At 37.0% G+C, this 20505-nt stretch overlaps 1 long non-coding RNA gene across 1 annotated transcript; it reads right to left on the bottom strand.

Moving 5' to 3' along the window:
* Positions 1 to 7166: 7166 nt before the first annotated feature.
* LOC139079878 (uncharacterized) lies at positions 7167 to 18958 on the bottom strand. The gene is made up of 4 exons (XR_011533864.1): positions 15240 to 18958; positions 9562 to 9702; positions 8118 to 8183; positions 7167 to 7895 (listed from the first exon to the last, which is right to left on the bottom strand). It is a non-coding gene; the product is annotated as an uncharacterized lncRNA (long non-coding RNA).
* Positions 18959 to 20505: the final 1547 nt, after the last annotated feature.

Genomic DNA, 20505 nt, shown 5'->3' on the forward strand with positions numbered 1-20505 from the left:
CCTCAAAAAGAAAAATAATAATAATGATAAAAACAATTAAAAAGAATATATTTTAATTTCAATGTTATTTATATTTAGTAAAATATTTCATATAAAATTAAAAAGGCAATTATCAATAAATATATGACACTTTGAAGTTCATACTTTTCACTGTTTTAAAGTTTAAATACAAGTAAAAACCACAAGTGGTCACATAAACCCAAACAAAGAGCCAAGAATATACAATGGGGAAAGGAGAGTCTCTTTAACAAATGGTGTTGGGAAAATTGGGCAGCCACATGCAAGAGAATGAAACTGGACCACTATCTTACACCATACACAAAAAATAACTCAGAATGGATTAAAGACTTGAAAATAAGACCTGAAACCATGAAACTCCCAGAAGAAAACATAGGCATTAGGCTCCTTGACATCAATCTTGGCAGTGATTTTTTGGATTTGATGCCAAAAGCAAAGGCAATAAAAGCAAAAATAAACAAGCCAAACTACATCAAACTAAAAAGCTTCTGCACAACAAAGGAAACCATCAACAAAATGAAAAGACAACCAACTGAATGGGAGAAAATATTTGCAAATCATATATCTATTAAGGGGTTAATATGCAAAATATATAAAGAACTCATACAACTCAATAGCAAAAACCAAACTATGCGATTAAAAAATGACCAGAGCAGGCTGGCCCGGTGGCGCAGCAGTTAACATATGCACGTTCCGCTCCAGTGGCCTGGGGTTCGCCTGTTCGGATCCCAGGTGCGGACATGGCTCAGCTTGTCAGGCCACGCTGTGGCAGGCATCCCACATATATAGTAGAGGAAGATGGGCACGGATGTTTGCTCAGGGCCAGTCTTCCTCAGCAAAAAGAAGAGGATTGGCAGCAGATGTTAGTTCAGGGCTAATCTTCCTCAAAAAAAAAAAAAAAATGACCAGAGGATTTGAATAGATATTTTTCCAAAGAAGACATATAGATGTCCAACAGGTACTTGAAAAGATGCTCAACATCCCTAATCATCAGAGAAATGCAAATCAAAACCACAATGAGATATCACCTCACACTTGTTAGAACGGTTATTATCCAAAAGACAAGAAATAACAAGTCTTGGTGAGGCCGTGGAGAAAAGGAAACCCTTGTGTACTGTTGGTAGGAAGGTATATTGGTACAACCTCTATGGAAAAGAGTTTGGATATTCCTCAAAAAATTAAAGTAAAGCTACCATATGATCCAGTAATTCCACTTCTGGGTATTTATCCAAAAAAAATGAAAACTAATTTGAAAAGATATCTGCCCCCCGCCCCCATGTCCATTGCAGCATTATTTGCAATAGCCAAGACATGGAAACAATCTACGTGTCTACCAACAGATGAATAGATAAAGAAGATGTGGTATATATATGCAATAGAATATTATTCAGCCATAAAAAAAGAATGAAATCTTACCATTTGCAAAGACAGGCATGAAACTTGAGGACATTATGCTAAGTGAAATAAGTCAGACAGAAAAAGACAAATACCATAAGGTCTCACATGTGGAACCTAAAAGCAAACAAACAAAGAGCTCATAAATACGGAGAACAGATTGGCAGTTGCCAGAAGCGTGGGGTTGGGAGTAGGGAAATGAGTGAAGGCAGTCAAAAGGAAAAAAGTTCCAGTTATAAAATAAATAAGTTCTGGGGATGTGATGTACAGCATGGTGACTGGAGTTAATAACAGTGTATTGCATATTTGAAAATTGCTAAGAGAGTAGATCTTTAAAAGTTGTTATCACAAGAAAAAAAATGCTGTGACTACGTAGCACAATGGATGTCAACTAGACCTATTACAGTGATCATTTTGCAATACACACAGGTATCAAATCATTACGTTGTACACCTGAAAGGAATATAATGTTATATGTCAATTATACCTCAATATAATAAATAAATAAAGGTGCGACACTTTGAAGTTCACACTTTTCCACTGTTTTAAAATTTAAATACAAGTAAAAACTACAAGTGGCCACATAGAATGTTAGGACTGAAGTAAGTCGAGCTCTATTTCTTCATATTTACAGTGCGCTGTCCTCACTGATTGGGATCCACTGTTTAAATATAGGAATTTGCGCTACTTTAGAGAGATTTGGATTTAGAGAGGTGAACTGCACCTGAAGAAAACTCAAACGAGACTGAACTGTTGCAAACTTAAAACTGCTAGAACGAAACTGTGAACCCAAGTTTGTGTGTGCACACGTGCATGTGTACAGGGGGAGGCAACTATCTCCAAAAGATTTTCCAAAGTTACTTCCATAAAGAATATAGTGCGCATGAAAGGGTAAGTCATAAAAATGTGCCAATTTGAAGCTTCATACATGTTATTAAAACTCAATAGTTAGCACTGCAAGTGTAATTTAGACCAACACGACATCTTTTTCTGGCAGGAGTAGTTTATCAATGAAATTGGGTTTGGAGTTGCTGATGCTTGGTGATAATAAAAAGCAGACTGACATTAGTCGGTTTTATTAATGTTTTTGACATCTCCCCGTGCAGGGCGCTCCTTGAGCCCCATTCTGCCCTTGTCCTTCCACCGCCTGAAACCTACTCTCCTTTACTGAGATGATGAATGTACAAATCCCTAGCCCCAGGCCCCAAGGATCTGTTTTATGGTGGTGATCACAGTGATGAGCGTTAATCATTGGCAGAGTTTATCCCCTGCAAAGTACACAGAGGCTTCTTTTTAAACCACTTTCAAGTTTAGCTAGTCAAATTAGGATTTTTGCTTGGACTGTTATTGCAAATAGATTTTGACCATTTTCCCAAGGACACTATGGATTTTTGTTTTTAAAGCTCAAATGAGTGCAAGTCCTTAGCTGTTTAAATTAACTAGAAAGAAAGGGCTCCTTCCTCAATTTCCCTTGCTGTCATAGCAGTGTGAAGACAATTCCAGAGTAGAGCTTATCTCTGAGCTCCTCAGTGAAAGCTGAGGCTTCTCCGTCCATTTCATGAGCTTTGAGCAGTGTGACCCTGGGCAAATTTCTTAACATCTACAAGTCACAGCAAAGTGGTTATTACAACAGTATTTGCTTTCATAGGGTTGTTGTAAGAATTAAATTAGATAATTCGTATAGAGTAGGTGGCACGGTACCTGGGATACTGAATGACAGACAAAACATTCAACATTATTAGCTGTTGCTCTTATTAACATCATCATAATTATATAAATCAAACCGAAGTCGTCCCTTATCTGTCCCCACCCTCTACCTCTCCCTAAATTCTACATTGCTGCCACCACAAAGAGTGTTCAACTGCCAGGGCTTTTTATTTTTTCACTCTTTGCCCTCTCCATATTTTAAAAATCATCTTCATTGACTCTCTCGGGCAATCCTTTATCACTGCAAAGGAGCAGTATTCGTGCATGGTGTTGCTTACGCACCTTGTGTTTACAATTCTGGTTTGCAGTTTTCTTTTTTTTTTTTTTAAAGATTTTATTTTTTTCCTTTTTCTCGCCAAAGCCCCCCGGTACATAGTTGTACACTCCTCGTTGTGGGTCCCTCTAGTTGTGGCATGCGGGACGCTGCCCCAGCACGGCTCGATGAGCCGTGCCATGTCCGCGCCCCGGACTCCAACCAACGAAACACCGGGCCGCCTGCAGCGGAGTGTGCGAACCCAACCAGATTTTAAAAATCTGGCAGCTGAGTCGTTTAAATTTTAGGGACTCATTTTAAGTCAAAGACTTAATTTGTTAAAAAAAAAAAACACAAACACACAGACTATAGTGCAATCCGCATGTCTGGGCAGCCCAGGACTAGTGCGAATCTCAATAAGCAGCCATATCCTGGAGTAATCAAGAGTCAAATGCAAGAAAAATGCTTTTCTTGTCCAAAGCCTTTCGGAACAAGTGGACTATGAATGTGAACATGGCCATGCACCAAGATCTCCATCAGCAGATAGTGAAACTCAAGGAGACCCCAAATTCACAATGCTTTATTGGAAAAAACAAACTCAGCTTGACATCAATAAATGTTACAGCCTTTCCAAAACCAAATAGCTGTTCAAAAAGCACTTGGCAAAGTTATCAAATGAGATATGAAGAGGATGATGGAAACATATTGGTCGGCTAGAAATAATCTCAGGATAGCACCCCTGCCCCCAACTAGTGTAAAATCACAAAAAGTTTTATTAGCAATTGGAAATTTTTTCACAAAAATAAGCATATTATTCAACTCTGACATAATCGATTCATGTTGGTTAAAAAAATCAATAATATTCCATTTTAATATATCATGATTACATTGTCCTCATTTTGTGTAGTGTTGACTTGATTTCTAATTAATCATTTTTATCAGAATAATAACATATATTGATTCTGTTGTTATCAAATTTAACTTATGTTATATAGTACCTTTATAAATGTTTCATGAAAGTAAATACCTATCTATAAATATTTCATACATTTGTACATAAAATTATTAAATTCTAGTACTGTTGTTTTACTTTATTTGTTCTAACAGTTCTTACTGAAATACTGGTATCAATAGCAATATTTCAGCATTTCTCAAATTAATCTGCTTCAGGATAGAGGTATTACACTCACTATATGCATGCTGTCCTCGCCTGCTCTGGAGAACAGAGAATATTTACAATCCATCTTCAGCTTATCTGCAAACTCAACTAATCTCATCCAATTTCTGGGTAAGCAAGAAACGTGCCAGATTAAAATATGATCATCAGCAATTTTCTCTTCTATATGAACCTTCTTTTTCTGCTTTTAGAGCTCTGTTCTGATTTTCAGTACTTTTCACACGAGATCATTGAGGCAAATTGAAATACGTCCTGCACGTTCGCTTCTCTCTGCACACAGAAGTCACTCACATGTCTGGTTTTCTCTTCGTTTTGCAAGTGGAAATCTGTTCTAATATATTGATGTTGAAGGAAGCAAGAGGGGACTCCACGGAATGTTTTTGATGTCACCTTGGAGAAACTGTCAGACACCATCTGCTGGTTTATTGAGCATACAGAATGGCAGTGTTGATGAATTCTTCTTTAATATATGACACATTTTGACACAGCCACCAGCCATGTCCTAATGACCAGAAGAATGCCAAGGTGCTTTGAAGTACATCCAGCTTAAATTATCATAGGTCTTTTGTATTTGTGAAATGACTGATACTCTAAATAATCTATTTTGGTTTGTGCTGGGCTTCATTTCTACATGCTGGCAAGTGTGTCTTTCAATCAGGCCCACAAATGAGAAGGTTAACGGTCTTCCCCGTCTTCATTGTCCTTGTGGGTTCTCATCTGAGAATTCTTACCTTGATAAGGATCTACAGACTGAGAAAAGGTCCGTCTAGTCGAAAGTCAAAGATAATTTAGAAACCATCCTCTCTGTTTTATTCCTTGGTTTTACTAACATGAATGCAGGGGGAAAATTACAACTATAGCCTAGAAATGAGAATTATTCCATAAATCATTAAGATCAAAGTAGCCAGTGACTCCTGAACAAGAAAGAAATTCAATACAACTTTTTATGCAAAAAAAGTTGGGAGTCCAAATGTGAGTGATGAGGTGGGAGAGAAGTTACTGATATGATTAATAAATAACTAATTTAAAAAATAAAGGAAGGAGACTTTTATGAATCGTGAGAAAAATCACGGACTACTTAATTTTACAGATTACTGTGTGGCTACATAAACTGGAAAGTTCAAAAGAAAATGGAAACATTGGCTCTCTGGCATTTTGGTATCACTTTATAATTGATGGTATTAGTCAGAGTTCAGTTCAAGAACTGAAATCACTCTAGGTACTTTAAGCAGGAAAGGGTTCAGATCAAGGAATTATGTAAAATCCTTGGAAGAACTGGAGGTGTGGATTGATCTGGGCCTCCTAATCTGACCTCTGCCAGAATCAAGATGCCAGCAAATTAGGAATCACTGATGAAACTACTGAATTATTAAAAAAAACCACCGCCACTGCTCTGCTCCAACGATGAAAAAGCCACTGCCAGGGGCTGCCCCGTGGCCGAGTGGTTAAGTTCGCGCGCTCCACTTTGGCAGCCCAGGGTTTCGCTGGTTCGAATCCTGGGCGCGGACATGGCGCCACTCATCAGGCCATGCTAAGGCAGCATCCCACATGCCACAACTAGAAGGACCCACAACTAAAAATAAAGAAAGAAAAAGCCACTGCCAGAACAACTCCCAGAGCTCCCAGGAAACTGACTCTGGAACACTGGCCCTGGGAGACCGGCTGTGTCTTCCAGGGCAACTTCCGCCTGACATCTTCAACCCCACTTTTCAAGTATGCCTGCTAACGGAACACAGCACAAAGCAGGCAGGAGCTGGCTCCAGCTCACTTCCGCCTTCCTGGGATCTGGCATCTATGTTGAGGGAACTGATTTTAAATACAGAACCTTAGATGCACAAGAGCCTGGGTATTGTGGCTTTTGGTCCTCCAGCCTCTGCAATACAGAAAGGCTCACAAGAAGGAAACAGGGATGGATATTTCACGCCAATTAACCATATTTAATATATTTACAGAGTGCTTTCACTATCAGAGTGATCTGTACTTCTCATAAAAACCCGTTAAGATAGGTAGTGCTATACCCATCTAACAGAGCAGGAAACACAGTCTGAAGTTGTACCACGTCTAAAATTACATGGAATAAGGTGCTAGGAGGAGTAACTCGATAACACAGGATTGCTGTGAAATCCTCCCCATTAATACCATACGGCCTCTACTGGTGTTTGTCGAGTAAAGCCATTATTTGTCTCTGGGTTATCAAACATCTATAAAAAAGATTCATTTAGCTAAAACTTAAAAGGGAAAGACTGTCCACTGAAAGGTAGCATATAACTCTATAATAAATGTAAAGAAATTATGTTCTGAAATTTAATAACAGGGTACGTTTATTGAATAAAAGAAATGCATTGCCAAAAATTGATTACCCCTAGTGGTTGTGAATCAATATTCCTGATATATGGAAAATATTCACTTTACAATAGTTTTATACAAGATAGGCAGGTTACGAAACACTGTATAATATTATCTCAATTTAGAAAAAAATATATGTGAAGACTATATCAAAATTAAGTGGCTGTCTCTGGAAAATTGTAATTTTGAGTGTCTTTGTTTCTTTGAGATTCTTCTCTCTTTCCCAAACTCATATTTTAATTTTGGAAAGTAGTACATGTTCCTCTTAAGAAAAACAAAAACTTTTTAAACTATTAAAACATTAATAAATAATAGGCATAGGGCAAGCGTAGATAGAAGGATGGTAGATAAGTAAAATTATCAAAATAAAAATAGTTGAAAAAAGTTTTAAAAGGTGTGGTTCACATTAAGAAGGAAAAGAGAACCCTTTCTCCACTCTCTCTCCATATGTTTTTAAACAAAATCTTAGGAACATTACAGATTCTACATACACAAAGCCAGATTGTATTTTAAATGGATTTATTTTCTTTTTAAATCATAAAATATCACTGACACATATTATTTTAAAAATCCTTTTTTATAAATGCAAATCCTCTGATAGTAAAGCTAAAGCTATACATCCGCAGCAGACAGTTTTATCTTCGAAGTATCATCTCTGAATATCTTAAACGACTTGTTTATTCTTGTTTCTGTAGCTCATTTGATATATGGACATATAATCATTTGAACAACTTTTAAACTTATTCACCATTTTGCACTGTTCAATATGAATTTCACTTTTTGTATAAATTGCTACTTAAGAAGAAAATGAGTACTGTGTAAATCTAATAGCAACTTTGAAAATGAAGTTTCGCCTCTCTCAATGAGTGAAAACAGAAATAGAAGGTAATCTTCAGGCAGCTCACATCATCTAATTAGAAGAAAATAGTGACAGGATGGAGAAGACGTGGCGTCCAGTGTCTACAATTTCTTATTTAGTCTCAAAGAGGTCACGTGAGGCTAAAAGAATAGAAAATACAGAAATTAGCTTAGAAATGATAAAATGCAGTATATATAAAGGTGGTATGATTGAGTTTCTTACTTTAATTAGAAAAAATTATTCCTAACCCAATATTTTAACAACAGACCATAACCTATACTTCAACTAATGGAACAAAAAAGCAAATGGCAAAGTTTTCTCTTTCCTAAATATTTTTCATAGATGAGTAATTTTAAAAATACCTGCCAGGAGCGGGAAGACTGTAACGTAGCTTCCCTTCGTCCCCCAAACCTAGTGAAACGTAGTCTCTGAAATGAAAACCAAAGACCTCAAAGTAAATCTAAGCAAGGAATCAGTATTGCTTAACGGAAAAATGATTGACCAAGATTGCTTACTGAACACGTTTTCTTTTTTTGTTTGTTTCTTTTTGGTTTAGCTCTTTGGATGCATTGATGTAGTAAAGCAAATAAAATTTTGAAATTTTTACAGTTGTTGGTAGTTGTCTCTTTTAAGACCGAGAAGCGCCAGCTTAATTTTCACGTGATGTTATAATGTGTTCAAATGACAATAACTTCTTTGCTTTTGTTTTAATTTCTTAAAAAATTGGTAATTATGTAACTGTTCAAGAGGAATCTAGAAATAATTAATATCAAACCAAGATGCTTCTAGACTGCCAGCAATTATGATTTATGTGTAATCTAGTTATATCTTTTTCCCATCTAGCTTCAAATATTGTTTTTGAAATAAATCCTTAAATGCTGAAGTTCACTGTTAAGCAAAAGTGAAATCCTCTACATTTAAAAGACATAACTTTTGGGCAGGCCCAGTGGCGTAGCAGTTAAGTTTACACACTGCTTCGGAGGCGTGGGGTTTACCGGTTCTGATCCTGTGCACCGACCTATGTTGTGGCAGGCATCTCACATATAAAGTAGAGAAAGATGGGCACAGGTGTCAGCTCAGGGCCAGTCTTCCTCAGGAAAAAGAGGAAGATTGGCGGTGGATGTTAGCTCAGAGCTAATCTTCCTCAAAAAATAAATAAATAATATAAATCACAAGTTTTACTTAAATACTTACAAATTTTAACGTTATTTTTTATGCCAATAACCTAGAAGTGGGATAACACATTTTTCCTCCTGGGACCTTGAAAAACTAGACATACAGACACATATATGCATGCATGCACACATGCACATATGTGCACATAGAGAGCTCTAGTTCAGATTATGTGCTTTTTAAAAGCATGTCAACTTGGTTGTGAATTATTATACCAATGAGATATAATTAGCCAATCATTTATTTCCTTCATGAGTGTACTAAAAATTAATAATGCTATTCCTCAAACAACCTTTCAGACTTCACCTCTGGACCATAGCACGCCATGGTCTGCATCACATTATTGATACCCTGGCACTGAATTGAACTCCAATAGAAGGAGTTAAGTCATTTTAAAGAAATCAGTAAATACTGTACATAAATACAGATCTGAATATCCAGATAATTTATAGCTTTCTACGTCAAATGTTGATGGAAAGCATTTGAGAATAGATTGTGGAATAAGCAAGGATGAAATTTCAAGGGGATTGAATGGGGATTAGCTGCTACGGTTTTGGAATTTCAGGCCTATGGAATGCTAGCCCACTCCATTGACCACTCCACTAGTTCAACAGATTTCATAGTGCCACTCACCCCAATAGCGTATGCCATCTCTGGTGGCATCTCCATGTCTGTTTCCTAATTGCTTACTTTTTCTTTCCAAAATATATGCTTATCCATTTCAGGAATAATTCTCGTGTTCCCCTGAACTCAGCAGTCTTCTCTCTGACTTCCCTATTCAGAAATAGACATCAGCCAAGACATTCTTAGTAGATGATTTGTAGTCTCCATTACTCTTACCAACAGCACTGAAAACCTAGATGGGCACAGAAGGCACTCCTATAGTGAGCACACTGTAGTCAACACTGCATCCTTATCCATGTGGCTCATTCACTTTGCTTAACTCTTAAGGCTCAATTTTTGCTATTACTCTCTTCCACCTACCCACTCAAGTTAGGAACTGCCTGTATTTTCGTGTAGTCCTTGGGTATTTAGAGAACGCAAGCAGATTTAACTGTTTGCTCAAACAAATATAATAATGTAATTTATAAAATCATGTCATGACCAGCCCAGAGAATAAAAAATCCATTTATTCATTATTTTGGGGAAAACTTAAATTTGCTTAGAAATATGAAATTTTCAAATTGGATAAATATTGCTTCTATGTGGCAATAAGTAAGAGAAATCAATGTGAAAGGGATTGGACACAGGAATCTGCATGTGAATTTGAATCAGAGGAAGAGAGTAGGCAGAAAGTGCTAAAGAATTCAATTTCGGTGAAGCCAGAGATGTATGCTTCCGTAGACCTCACTAAGCACTTCTTCCTTACTTTTCCCTCACGTTATTTTCCCATTCATTTGACTTCTGCTTCCTTAAGAACCCTAAGCGGCTGGGGGGGTTCGGTAGGGAATGGTGAAGTGGGGGAAGATACGGGAGAAGAGAGAGGAGTAGGATGGAATTTTGAGGTTTTTGAGAAGTGGCAGCACTGAATTGTCTACGGTCACTGGCGACGTCAGACTGAAGGAGAAGCAGGGAGCTCCCGCCCGAGCTGAGTAGCTGGTGATTTCATTCCAAAGGCAGCCATAACAGATCTCTTTCCAGAGAAGGAATCAGTGACTGTTTACATAAAGGGCAGAATTGCCCAACAGCAATCCCGAGACAGTTACTTCACCTGGTTGCGAGATGGCTGTCAGAATGTTTTGGGACACCTGCCACTATTTCAAATTACAGGAAATGGGTTAGCAGTGTTGGGGGAGGATTTGGGATATCTGCTTGACACCCACCTCCCCTTTCACAAAGTGACAAAAATTTTTGTACCCGTAATGTGGAAGAACTGGCAACAGTACAAGAAACCAGCTAAGTCAAATATGAGCCTGAAGTTGCTGTTGTATTTGCTTAGTATAACAATATGAAACTACATAGAAAAAATCTGTATAGAGTGTGCTAACCTACAAATGCTGTTAGCACTTGGATCCGGGGCAGTATAAAAACATTGAACAACTGGGTACAACACACACAATGACCAGTGAAAATGGACACAGGCCAGAGTGTTGGACAAGAGTTCTATAGGGTCTAGGGGCGCAGAGGAAGGGCTGGGATGGCCCAGGCGTTAACATGTATTTCATTACCTTCACGACCTGTACTGGTAAGACAATGTGGGTGCCACCTGAATTTCAGCCTTGCTTTGATAAAATTCAACCGTTGATGACATCCCATTCATGGTCTCTAGCAGCCTGATGTTCTGCCTGACAAGCGGAAGGAACTTGCTTGTTCGCAGTGGCACATACCTTTGCATCATTTGCCATTTACAGATTTTACTCTACTTCAATCAGTTCGCATTTTAACACTGGCTAGCTATGGTCTCTTTACCAGAAACTTTGATTCATATGAAAATAACGTCAAAACAAATTCTGTTGCTTTCCACAAAAATTCTAAAAGTTTGGCTACTATATTAATCAAGGATACTAATGTGTGGAATAATGGAATATTTCATCAGATGTTCAATCAGTGTACAGCTATTACCAGTACAAATAGAAATAATAACAAAATCACACATCAGGAGTCTGCACCAAAATTTACCAATAAAGGAGAAAAGGTCAAAATTAAGCTTGAAATTTTTATGAATATTGGTATTAAAACTTACATTTCTTAGATTACTTTATATCTTTATTTTATATATACAAAATGTTTAGATATGTTTTCTCAAGTTGAGTTAGGTATTTTTTTAGGTTTTTAAGATTTTAGGTTTTTATGTGATTATTCCAGCCAATTTAACACAATGATCATGGTAAAAAATATACTTATTTTATCAAGTTAATATCACCCAATTTATCACCATTAATTTATCAAATTAATAGTGTCAACTAATAAGTCAAGCAACAAGGAGGTAAATAACTATGTATAAGAATTTTGTGTATTTTTTCAATGCTTACTCAAACTTTTTAAATTAAGCTCAGAATTTCACACATTGCTGTATTAAACACCTCCAATATTTTGAACTCAAAAGAAAGTACATAAAATTGTTTATGCAAGTTTTATGGCTTCCTAAGCATTTTTACATGATTTAAATTTTAAGAAGTAAAAGTATAAATAATGCTGAATTGTTTTTGAGAACTTTAAGAAGAACTCTAAATAAAATGGTGAAAAAGAAATCCAATGGACTGGAAACTAGGACAAAATTCTTTCCCATCTAAGTAGGAAAACAGTACTCTGAAGGGAGCCAGGAGAAATTGGGAACCAAGACTTGGCTGCCACAGGATGAGTTGATGTGGAAGAATGCAACATACAAGGAGTGTTCCTACCGTGAACGCTAATATCATTTAGAATACTTTGTTTGCCAATAACAGAAAATCCAACTCAAAGTGACTTAAAAATTCGAGGGACTATATTGGCTCCTGTAACCAAAAAACCCAAAGGTAGGCCTCATTTCTGGAGAGACTTGAGCTACCCACATAAGCACTTCTCCACGGACCCAGTTTCTTTGTCTTCTGCAGAGCTGGTTGCCCTCTGAAGATGAGTCTCCTTCTAATATCGTGATGACAGGTGGATCTCCGGGACACATGTTTCCCCATTTGAACCATGAAAGAAAGTGTGTCTTTTGCAAATGTCTCAAGATTAACTCTCCTTGCACTGACTGATGCCACATGCCCACCTCCTGCACCACACCTTGTATCCAGGGAGGTGGAATCAACTGATTGGAGTAGCCTAGATCACATACTCCATATCTAGAACTTTTCTTTAGCTTCCCTGGAACCACACGGAACCACAAGTGTCCCCTTTCAACGCCACCAAAAAAATTTGATACCGCTGGGAATGAACGCTGGGACGTCATCCAAAAATGCCCTCCATAGTAGAGAAATGCAAGAATATTGGGGGCAAATAAAATAAGCACATTAAATAAACACAATAATTGATGTCATGATGAAAAGTTTTCCAACTATGTCTTTGATCTTCCTATGTTCTTGTGAAAGCTATTTATAAGGGTTACATAGAAAACAAAAACCATAGAGAATGCATAAACATAAAATTCAGCAAAGATATTCACTTCGTTTGTGCTAAGACAAAATATATTACTGTCTGTTTTTAGTCATAGACAACTCACAAGACTTTGATGATTGCATACTAAATATTAAATCTGAATATGAGGATATTAATTATGCTTATATAGAAAATATGAATAAACACAAAAAACAAAGTAGTATTTAATTAATAAATACTCTGCTAGAATAGCATATTTTGCACTGATTATAGCTACTGATATAAATAAGTAGGATTTCTTTGTACTCATTGTTCTGTCAACAAAAATTCAATTATGAGGAAAAATGGCAGCTAAGGACTTCTGTTTGGATAAAAGTTTTAGGAAATCCTGAAGAGTTCTAAGTGGAATGCATTTGAAATTAGAATTTTGGGGAAAAAATCTGAATTTGCAATAAAACTATCAATAAAAAATTGTTAGCACATTTTAAACAGATTAAAGAACACAGAATGCACCTGAAATGCCTACGTGAAAATGGTATTTCATGGAAAATAACTCTTACTTGGAAGGGGTTGATAAGGTTAATCTGAGAACAAGAAAAATAATTTAGTATAGAACTGGATAACTACGCCAAAAAGGAATTTCAAAATAATTTAAGTTCAAAACAGTGTCCTCAAAGAAAAAATTCTGGAGGGGGGCAGGAGAATGGCTATAATAATTCAGTGCAGTATTTTCTCATCAGAAGAATAGTGTAAAGTTAATATTAATTCCCAAGTGCTACTGGACTTTCAAATTTATATTAAATCTATATATCAATTCATATTTGTATCCAATATATATCTTGCTATTCCATAGCATTCAGATACTTTACATGATGCCATGTTACAAAGGAGACTCCATGTCTAGGGCTTCTCAGCTAGAGTTTGCAACTAAAATTATGGAGCTTTAAGAATCTAGTGTAGGGGCTGGCCCGGTGTCATAGCGGTTAAGTTCCATGCTTGGCTTCAGTGGCCTGAGAGTCACAGGTTCTTATCCTGGAGCACGGACATATGTACTGCTCATCAAGCCATGCTGCCATGCTGTGGTGGCATCCCACATACAAAATAGAGAAAGATTGGCATGGATGTTAGCTCAGTAACAATCTTTCTCACCAAAAACTTAATAAATTAATTAAAAATAAAAAGATCCTAGTCTATTGTGAGAAGTTCGTAGCATTACTTAAAAGATTTTTGATGTTGCTCTCAGATAAAACAATCTTGAACTTCAGTTGGTCTAGTTTACATCCTCAAATTAAACTACACGGTTAGAGTTGGCTGTGATTTAGTCCAAACTGTTTGTGGGTTGACACAATGGAAATTAACAAATGATTGTATGCAAATAGATTTCTATATTAGTAACACAGTAAAGACCCACTGAAAAGACATTAACCTAACTTTCTCATCTAATATCTCCTTAGTCAAGTTCTAGTAATGTGGTCTTATCACTAAGATGCCCACATGAACTGTCTCCACTAATTTCTAAGGCCTTGAAAGCAGATTTCCTTCAGAATTTAGAAAAAGGCTTCATCCATTTTCTGCTCTCTTAAATGTAGTTGTCAAATGCTAGAATTCCAAAAAAAGAAAGAAAAATATTTTCCCATTCTTACTTTATGTCATGGTAGTCATAAAAGTTATAAAGCATTTTCTTCTGTATTTTTTCTACAGATATAATATCTTGGTTATGCCATGTATTAAATATGTTTTTGTACACTAGCCTGGAAACTAGAATGTTTACAATGAAGCAACTTTGTAGTTTTTTTGTTCCAAATAATCAACCTAGAAATCTGTTTTTGAAACACAGCTAATTGATATGCTATTTATATCAATATACAGTTGCAGAAGGAATACATTTATTACTGCTTATAGTGCTCACCAACACTGAACACTCTAAATGACAAATTAAATTAAATTCAGACTTTGTTTACATATTGTAGATATTTTTAGCTGATGAACTCTTACTAGTGCTATTTTGTTTCTTCTATATTAAATTAAAATCAAAGGCACAACAAAATATTTTGGAAAATACATTCTTTTATTTATGTCTGAAATATAAAATATATTTTCCCCTTTGGAGTATCCATTGATGCCTTCCCCTGCCATCTAAACCATTGCCCTATCTCAAAAGCATTGACACATTCACAGAGGAGTGATTCTATATCACCCATGTGACAGATCCCCCTAGAGGTACCGGCATAAAGAAGTAAAAATTGAGTCCATTTCTGTTTTTAGTAAATTAATCTGAAACACGTTTCACTCACTCAGGATCCTTTTTGTTTCCTGTTCAAAGATGATAATTCAGTCAACTAAAGGATCTTCTGTCTAGCACACACACCAATATGCTTTATTGACTATGGGAGTCATTTCCCTCCGTATTCATCTGTAGTTACATTTACCCACTGACGTCAGGCTGTCTTGAATACATTGAATGGAATCCTTTCAGAAAGGGAATAGTCCTTTGGCGCTTATTTGTGCTCCACTCTGATTAAAAAAAGAGAAAAATATTTCACCAAGATGCATCTAACAATGCCAAATTCTGCATTAAGACACAAATTCTGCATTAAGAATCTAAATGTGCAGAAATAGCACATTGTAATAAAAAGAAAACTTCCTGAGAAATGCAATTTATGTTCAGAGATCCGCATTCCATGGTGTGCAATTAATATGTATCCGTATACAGGGAAAGCATTTGATCATCAAAATATTCACTACTGAGCTCAGATCTTTTCCTTGCAGTTCATTAAAGTTAATCTTTGTTGTTAATTAATTAAATAAGGTCTTCACAGGTCCTTTTTGGAATGATGTCTCTATACTGTAACAAGTTAAGTAATTTAAGGTTAAACTGGTCTCATTAATGCCAACAGTGAATGAAGACCTTCAACAATTTTTTTTTCACATTGATATGAAGAGAAAGTAAAATGCAAGATTAGTTCATTCAGGTCTTACACTTGTTGGTATTTTAAGGAGGGGGAGGGGCAGGCTCCTAGTTTCCTGGGGTCGCCATAACAAAGTGCAGCAAATTGGACCGTTTGAAACAATAGAAATGTGTTCTCTCACAGTACTGAGGCTAGAAGCCTGAATTTACGGTGCTGGCAGGGCCACGCTCCCTCTGAAACCTCTAGAGGAGGACTCTGTTTTGGCCTCTTCCAGATTCTGATAACCCTGGCTGTTGCTTGGCATGTGACAGCATAGCTCCAATCTCTGGCTCCATTTCACATGGCTGTCTTCCCTGTGTCTCTCTTCTCCTCTTCCTGTAAGGACGTCAGTCATATTTGATTCAGGGCCCACCCTACTCCAGCATGACCTCATTTTAACTTAACTAGTTACATCTGCAGTGACCATGTTTCCAAATAAGGTCACATTCAGAGGAACTCGGGGTTGGGACTTCCACTTATCTTTTTAGGGGACACAATTCAACTCATAATAGGGAGCTACCAATATAACACATTTGCTTCCTATGTGAGTTCTGAACTAATTGAGAAATAAACCAGAACAGAAGAGAAATCATGAGTAAAATATCACTTTTATTGCTGATAAAGCTCATTTTGGAGATTCTGGCATATCCAAGGCAGATGAGCTTGCTAATCCTAGATGCTGAAGTTACATTTACTCACTTAGTTGCAGACAGCCACAGATCTCTTCATATGATTGCTTGCCCCTGAAGGACACATGGAATGGAGGAGCAGAGCAAAATGTGTCCTTTCCGCACTTAGGCTGGCTGCCCTTCCCCAAAAAGGAAGAGAAAGAACAGTACTCAAGAGTGTCATGTTTTAAAGATTCCTCCACATAAAAGAAACATCATGAATAGGGAATAAATTTTCCCCACGACAATAATTGCATATGCTTACCAAGACATTTTCATTATCGTTAATACCATCAGGAAAGCTCGGAACATTTCTCCTGGAGCTGATTTTAAAGATGCTTTCTTAATATTGTATTATAAATGTATGTGTAGTTTGCTCTATATCTTCTGCAGAATTTTATCTTAAATTTAAAATAAAACTGTCTACAATATTTTGTGTAATAGAAAAGAGTTTAGAATCCCATATCATTAAACCCATTCTACATTGAATAACCTAGGGCTTGGCACAAAAAGTGCCACCAGGAGAGTTATTTGGGTAGAATTGCATGTTCATGAAGAGCATCAAGCATTGACTTTTTGTATATTCTCCAAAAAGAGTATCGTCAAATCATACAGGATTGAAAGAAAGGATGCATCTCACAACTTTAAATTTGTATCCCTGTACCAGACCGTAAGATCTACAGTAAGCTTCTAATTAATAGTTTTTATAAATTCTGAAGTTAACTTCTCAATAGAAAAATTATATTTTCATCTTGAAAGGGTAGATTTGTTTGACGTAAATAGGAAAGGTAAACCACAATTTTATTAACTCTTTTTTTTCAGATATCTTCATTTTTAGTATGTTAGAAGTGCCAAAAAATAAAAAGAAAGGGGCTGCGTCTCTCCAGAACTCTCAAAAATACACAAACTTAGAAGGTTTTGTTTCGGAGAAGGAGAGTTTCTCTAAGGGAAGGGTATGGTAGGCGGCCTCTAGGATGACCACATAGGAAGCTGCCTCCTAGTATTCACCCACTCGTATGCCATCCCCTCCCCCGAGCATAGGTTGAATTTAATGACTTCCTTCTAATGAATAAATGTAGCCAATGTGATGGGATGTCACTTCCAAGGCTAAGTTTGAAAAGATTGCAGCTTCCATCCTGTTTGCTCTCTCGTACTGTCTCTTGGATCACTTGCTCCGGGGGCCGCCCTGTGAAGAGATTAATGTCACGAGGGAGCTTGGAAGCAGAGCCCCCCTTCTTGAGCCTTCATATGAGACTGCAGCCCCCATCAACAGCTGGACCACAACCTCAGGAGAACTCTGGATCCAGAGGCAGCCAGTTGAGCTATGCCCAGGGTCCCTGATCCACAGAAACTGTCTGATAATAAGTGTTTGTTGTTTTAAGCCTTTAAGGCACTAAGTTATGGAGGAATTTTTTACACAACCATAGGTTTTTTTACACAACTAAAGGGAAAGGACAAAGATTCTCTAGCAATATAGTGTTAAGATCATGCGTTTAGAAGTCAGTTTTTCCAGTAACTTAGAAACACTTGATTTGCGTAATATATAACTTTTTCTTGATAAAAGAATTTCAAATACTGCAGAGGTATAAAAGGTAAAATTCCATCTTTAATCTCCTTAAATTGCAAGTCCTTCCCCTGAGTTAATCATGAAGTTATTTTTCCAGACCGGTTCTCTGCATTAACATTTTCATATATGATGTTTTATTTCACATATTCATAAAATGGAATATTCTACTTTTTTTTTTTACCTAACCTGTCCTGAAGATCTTCCCCCAGCTGCACATAGACATCTATCTTATTCCTTTACCTTCTGTAGTCGTCTATAACATAGCCATAACACAATTTTATTTCGTCTGCCCCATACGGATGCACTTTTGAATTGTCTCTAGTATTTTACTCTGACCAAAACTGTTGCAACCAATAGACCTGTCCTTATCTCTTTGTGCTCATGAACGATTGTATCCCTAACATAGACTTGTAGATGTGGAGTTTGAGGGCATTGGCTTTTCTTTTTTTTTTTTTTTTGAATAGATTTCCCAGCTTGTCCTCTTTAACATGGTAACAATTTACACTGTCACAGCAGTGTATTGGGATTCTGGTTTTCCCCATACCTATTTCAATACTAGATATTTTCCATCTTTTGAACACCGTATTTCCATCCTCTTCTTCTACCCACTGATTAATGCCATGTTTTATATTTCTTCTAATTTCTACAGTTTTGTTTTAAAATTGTTTAGATCTTTAAATCACCTGTTAGTTGTCTAATACTGTTTAGTTAACTTACAGATCAAATTTGGAAAAGACAAGAACAAAACAAGAAGAAAACTTCCAAATCTGAAAACAGGTAATATTTTCAATTGACTTTAAATGAACCCATAGAAGGTAAACCGTGTTGAATCCCTCACTTCCTTCTCATTAGAATATCTTGCAGTTCTGGGGCAGGCCCCATGGCTGAGTGGTGAAGTTTGCACACTCCACTTCGGCGGCCTGGGGTACACCAGTTCAGATCCTGGGCTTGGACCTACACACTGCTCATCAAGCCATGCTGTGGTGGCATCCCACGTGCAAGAACTAGAATGACCTACAACTAGGACACACAACTATGTACTGGGGCTTTAGGGAGAAAAAAAAAGATTGGCAACAGATGTTAGATGTTCACTCAGGCCAATCTTCCTCACCAAAAAAAAAAGAATATCTTGCAATTATTCTACAAAGTTGGGAATCAATAAATGTTGATTAAATTGAATTGATTAAATTGCCTGTGACATTTCATATCAACTGCCATGAAAATATACAGTGACTACCTAGAACCTAGACCTGCATTTCTAAATACCATTCGCCACTAAAAAGAAATAGGGCTCTTTAGAGAAATGACTGGAGCAGGGAAACTATGAGATGAGCCTGGAAGATTTCATGACAGAAAGTATGAAAGCACTCAAAGAATGATGGGGACATGCCAAAAGGACACAGGAGCTGGCTTGAAGGAGCTCCACGTGGTCAAATTAGAACAATTTAGGCATCAAAATGAATAAAGATAACAACTGACTATAGCCTATTGAATAAAATAAGAATTCACAAGTCTATGCTGCTATAAACAAATATGTGAAAAAATAAACAAATAAGAGAGAAAAGGAAGTTCTTCCTTAGAATGACAACTAAATGTAAAGGGCATGATAGAAAATCACCATTTGGCAACCATCATTGCAATATTTGATTCAGGGAATAATCATAAATGAATGCTAAACCTAGTGACTGAAAGTATTATGAGGAATGGATGGAATTAGTCAGAGTTCTCTGGAGAAACAGAACCAATAGGATATACAGGTATATATTCTATTACAGCTGTCTATCTATCTTTATAGGAAACATAAATTCTGATATAGAGATACATATCCTATTATATATGTCCTATTTATATAAATATACACATATATAAAGAGACATTTTAAGGAATTGATTCACCATAATTGTAGAGGCTGGGAAGTCTGAAAGCTGCAGAGCAGGCCGCAGGCAGGAAACTCAGGTAGGGTTTCTAACTTACAGTCTTGAGGCGGAACTTCTGGAAAACCTCAGATTCTGCTCTCAACCCCTTTAACTGATTGGATGAAGCCAGCTACTTTCCTGAGTAACTTAAAGTCAACTGATTGTAAATGTTAGTCACATGTGTAAAATACTCTCACAGTAACATCTAGATTAGTGTTTGACCAAACAACTTGGCAACATAACCTAGGCAGTTGACACATAAAATTAGTCATTACAGACGGGGCTGCCTGGTGGCACAGTGATTAGGTGCGCACGTTCTGCTTCGGTGACCCGGGGTTCACTGGTTCAGATCCCGGGGGTGGACATGGCACCGCTTGGCACGCCACGCTGTGGCAGGCGTCTCACATATAAAGTAGAGGAAGATGGGCACGGATGTTAGCTCAGGGCCAGCCGTCCTCAGC

Source organism: Equus przewalskii, chromosome 27 (genome assembly GCF_037783145.1).
Source record: "Equus przewalskii isolate Varuska chromosome 27, EquPr2, whole genome shotgun sequence".
In the NCBI taxonomy this organism is placed as follows: Eukaryota; Metazoa; Chordata; class Mammalia; order Perissodactyla; family Equidae; genus Equus; species Equus przewalskii.